The sequence below is a fragment of the Stegodyphus dumicola genome, chromosome 6 (genome assembly GCF_044657685.1).
Source record: "Stegodyphus dumicola isolate Sdum_Otavi_A_Nest chromosome 6, ASM4465768v1".
NCBI classification, from domain to species: domain Eukaryota; kingdom Metazoa; phylum Arthropoda; class Arachnida; order Araneae; family Eresidae; genus Stegodyphus; species Stegodyphus dumicola.
In genome coordinates, this window is record NC_140773.1 from 136,618,896 (window position 1) to 136,624,317 (window position 5,422).

The window sequence follows — 5,422 nt, forward strand, 5'->3', positions numbered from 1 at the left end:
AAATAAATTTACAGTGTATATTTAATCAGATGTTCTTTCATAAGAATTTTTTATAGCATGATATGGTGCTCATTGGGGTAGATTGCATAGTTATGATCTCACTTTGTTTTCAGGGAATTTTATAATATATTTTTGGATATGCTATAAGATTTCTCGTATAATGTTCATGCTTTAAAACATCTTTAAAATAAAACTTTTTTTGTCATATATTTTCCAAAATATTCACTTGTATGTTTATAATTAAAAAGTACCTTAAGATATTGGATTAAATGTTGAAATGTTTTTATGAGAAAGAAAAAAAAATGGCTTTTGCTTCAATAGAATTGCATGTAAAATCATAAATGTAAATCAAAATTTTATTTAAATTAATATGTTTATGAATTTTGTTATGAAATATCACATATCTTTTTAATATTTAAGCAGTATAAATCAATCTAATTAATTTAAGCAATACAAATTAATGTAGTAGTATGGGGTGTATAAAGAGTTTAAATATTTTTAAAAGAAAAAAAAAGAATGTCTAAATTAATTGAATACTAAGCATCTGTAAACTATATCCATTTTGGTATATAGAATGATATAGATGATATATTGTAATATCAGTGAGTCGTAGAAACTTATTCAAGTTTATGAAGTTTATTTTTGTGGACCTCGCATCAGAGTCTGCAATAATAATGTTCCATTATTAATATTTAAAAAATTCAAATGACAACTTATTGCAGACGTGAAATGATAATTTCAACTGGCTAATAAGTATCTTATACTATCGTAATGACTCGCAGGATTTTTCATTGCTTAATATTGTGTATTTTTAATGAGATGTATTAAGAGTGTATTTTTAATAAGATTTTCTTTCATAAGAATTTTTTGGAGCATGATATGATGCTCATTGGGATTGATTGCATAGTTATGATCTTGCTTTTTTTAAGAGAACTTGAAATATATTTTTGAATATTCTGTGTAATGTTTTTGCTATAAAACATCTTTAGAATGAATCTTTTTTCAATATGTAGACTAAACTTCAGATATACTTTTAATATATTAATGTATTAATAAGATTTATGTATTTCACTTAATGTCCACATGTGTATTTATTATTAAAAAGCATCTTAGGATCTCTGATTGAATCTTGAAAGATCTTTATGGGAATAAAGAAAAGAAAGAGTTCATTTTGCTTCAATATCATTGCACCAAAAACAATTATAAAGCAATATTATATTAGAATTAATGAATTGATATTAATTTTATTATGAAATACTATATGTGTTTGTTTAGTATTCAAGCAGTATAAATCAGTCTTCATAATTTAAGCAATATAAAATCATCTGAGAGCTTTAACATATTTTTTCTTTTTATTACAAAATGAAAACATCTCATGTTTAGTTCATTACATATGTTATATTTTCATTGCTATTATCATACCGTATAATTTTTATAAATAATTTTTGTGTCCATTTTATTTCCGTATAAAAGTTCAGGTATGTTTCAGTTTAATTTAAATCAGCTCTGCTAAATTTACAATATCACTCAAATCTTATTTTTATTTTCTGTTTAATAAATCGGTATTTAGTATTTAAATATCATTACGATATAACATAGTACGTTATTATTCCTAAAATTCGAAATATTAGTTGTAAAAATTAATTTGACTTGACTTTTGTGTTGGAAATAAAACGCTGCGCACTACATAAATGAAACAGTCGGCTGCGTCTACCGTGGGAACGATCGCCTTCGATTGTGACGTCACAAATCGGTGGAGCAGGCCTGTAGATATCTAGTTGGCCTTGGCTGTACTTGCTTCGGCAGTACATATACTAAAATTGGAACGATACCCAGGGAAGATTAGCATGGCCCCTGCGCAAGGACGACACGCAAAATCGTTCTCTCTTAACCTGTTCAGATTACCTTTCGCTGATCGCGTGCCGGTAATTGCCTAAACTTAACACTTCTTTCACTACTCAATTGCGTCAGCGGGTGTTCTCCTGTCCCTGGCTCAGGTAAAAGAGCTGTTGAAAGAAGTTTTCGTCCTATATGTGGACTTCTTATCGATCTCCTGACTCTTTAAACCCATAACGGTTCTTGTTCGTTTTATTTAGCCATTGCTTGCCTCGAATTCTATTTAGACATTATTTAGCCATTGTTTTACTCTTGAATTGATTCATTTCTTCTTAAAGATGATGTGGAAGTTATTGCTTAATTAAGCGAAGATACTCCGTAAGCCAACGCCTTGGTCCTTGGTCCTGAATGCAATTTCGTTCAATCATATCTGAATTTAGAAGTTGTGTGCAAGATAATTTTAACGTTGCCAGTTAGCAGTGTTAGAGTAAAAGAAGCTTCATCTAAAATAATAAATTAAATATGCAAAGTCTTTTTTTGGACTTTTCAAATGTAACAATTTTTTCTATAGGACATAAACAAGCAAGTAAACTTTAAAACGTTAGCATCGGTTTACTTTATTAAAAGCAAACAAACAAAACAAAAAAAAAAAAAAAAAAAAAAAAAAAGGCTGTAATATTAATACAGCATTTTTTCTAACATTTCAGTGCTAATTGATGGCTTTTAGTGTTTTCTATAAAGTGTTTTCTAGCTTTTAGTTTAGTGTTTTCTATAAAAATTAGGAACTATTATACATTTTAATTTTCTCAATGCATAGAGCTATGATTTCAATTATTGTAAAAGTTATGAAATGGTTTAGTATAGTTACCTTTGTTTAATATAAAAGTATAGAGATTCCGCTCATTTAATAGTGTACAGGTGCTATTTGCCTCAGGTGAGAAAATGCTTAAGCACGGCTCTGTTAATATTCAGTAGTCGCAAAAAGCTTCCCATTTAAAAGAATGGAAAGTTAAAAGCATGTAGATTTACTATACTTTTATTTAATGTTAAGAGAAAAATAACTGAAAGCAATACTGACAAAAACTGTAAGTCGTTAGCATTTTGATACAATTTTAAATTAAAAACTGACTCCTCTACAATAAAATTTTCCAAGCGTTCTGACTTTTCATGGGTATTAAGATCATGTGGTTCTTCGTAAAAAGCATAACTGTTAACAGCATAGAAAACAGCTATAGTGAAAACTAATAACTTTTAAATAAGAAAATTCAATATTAAGTGCTATACATAAACTGTTATTATTTTACATAAAGAAATGGGGGTTTTATAAATATTATTTTTCAAAGATTATAATTTTTATAGATTTAGTTCATATTTATATATAAAGATGGCAGCACTAGTCTAAGAGCAAGGCCTAAGTCAGGGGTCGGCAACCTTGAGTCGGAAGAGTCAAAAATTACGATTTGCAAAACTTCAAAGTTTTTAAAGAGCAGAGTCGTAGCTAGGGTTTTCAGCGCCCATGGACAACTGAAGGTTTCGCGCCTCCTACTACTTGCCAAGGATGGAAAACATTTAATTCTAAAATGTCGTAATATCAGTTTAGGGCCTCTTGGATTCTGCGCCCGGGGACAGATGCCCCCCTTTGCCCCCCTCTAGCTACGCCCCTGTTAAAGAGCCACAAAATGTTTTATTGCCAACAATAAATAGTACTCTCATAAATAAAGTTTTTTGATAAAAAAACTAATCTATTTATTCATAAGAAAAAAATATCTATTTATTCATATATAAATAGTGTTTTTCACAACAAATTAGATATAGGGCATTATTAGATAATTACTTATTATTTAAGTAAAAAATTAAAACAATTAAACATTTAATTACAACACTAACTTCAATAACAAACATTTGAGCAAACAAATTCAATGGGAGCGTTGGCTTTGCATGGTTTTAGAAAGTTTGGATAAATTTGGTTCATAACTTGTTGTTTTAAGTCTCAAACACGACCCTAAATTTTTATTTGTTAGTTGGCTTCTTACTGTACTTTTAATTATATTCATGCAAGAGAATGCTTGCTCGAAGGAATATGTCGATCCGAAGATAGTCAGCACTCCAAATGCCAACTTCTTCACCTCACTGAAGCAATCTGGAAGACTATTCCATGTGTGGAATATAAGTGCCTCAACTCGCGGCATTTCTTTTAAAGCTTTTTGTTGCGTTACGTACATACATTTCTGGACCTCCAACTCTTCCAACTTGCTTTTAATCTCTACATAACAGCATATACATAACAGCAGTTTTATTCTCAAAGCTCTTAATGACTTGGAAAGGTATTTAAGCAACTTGAAAATTAGTGTAAATGGAATAAAAGTTACTGAATGTAATAGAAAAACTGGCTTTCTAGGTTTTTTGGTATGTATTAAGAGTTATAAAATATTAATACAAAAGCTGGTAACTTCAAATCAACCCTTATTAATATACTTACCATCATATAAATTTAGCCAAGATCACATTGAAATGTTTTTCCAAATGATTCGTATGCAGAGAGGATGCAATAATAACCCTACTTCATATCAATTTAAAACTGCATATAAAAGACTACTCGTACAAACTCAAATAAGTGATTTTATTAATGGCAATTGCAGTCCACAAGAAAATATAAGCATTCTGACTGCAACCAGTACGACTGCATCTGAGAAAATAATAAATATGACAACTGACAGGTTAAGAGCTATGGATGAAACAACAAATATATCTTGGGATACTGTCAATTCAGATCATGATTACGTGTTTAATCCAGCAATATTAACCAGATGTTCGGAGCATATTGTTTATTACATAGCTGGTTTTGTTGTTAGGAAATTATCTTCAAATATTAAATGCGAGATGTGTTTAAATGCACTTACATTAAAAAAAAAAAAAAAAAAAAAAAAAAAAAAACTGTTTTACAGCATTCGCTTGTATCATTTAAAAGCAGGGGCAAATTAATTCATGCATCCCATGATGTGTACTTAATATGTAAAAAAAGTGAATCTGTTTTTCGTTCCTTTAATAGTATTTTCAGTAAGCATGATTCAATAAAAACACCTACAATTTTGACAGCGACGATTCAAGTTTTGAATGCCCTAAAGGGTAATGATTTATTTCCTTTACTAAATGGCCATATGCACGATATGTCTCCACTCGACAATCATGTAGTCTATTTAGTAAAGGCAATAATAGAAAGTTATTTGCGTGTTAGGTATATATATCGGGGGAAAAATAAAATAAATGCTGCCGAATCAATTCGACAGATGTACACAAAAGCTGTTTTATTCAAAGGGCAGTAGAAAAAATAATTACATGTGATATACACTCTTTTGCAAAAACATAATTTATGGAAACAATTTTGCCTCTGTTTTGGGATATATATGCTGATTACATCCCATTGGATATAAAAGCAGAAAGGTATGTAAATTTATATGTTTTCATAGTTATTTATTTCTGAGTACAATGTACATCTCAAAATATGTTGAAATACTTGTCAATGTTGTACGTTATATTTAAACACTTGCTTATTACATTTAGAAATTAAATTTGGTACTTTTCCGTT

At 29.4% G+C, this 5,422-nt stretch overlaps 1 non-coding gene across 1 annotated transcript; it reads left to right on the plus strand.

Annotated features, from left to right (window-relative positions):
- The first annotated feature begins 1,790 nt into the window (after positions 1-1,790).
- Positions 1,791-1,899, plus strand: LOC118190144 (U6 spliceosomal RNA). Its single transcript, XR_004758369.1, has one exon. It is a non-coding gene; the product is annotated as a U6 spliceosomal RNA (small nuclear RNA).
- The last annotated feature ends 3,523 nt before the right edge of the window (positions 1,900-5,422 follow it).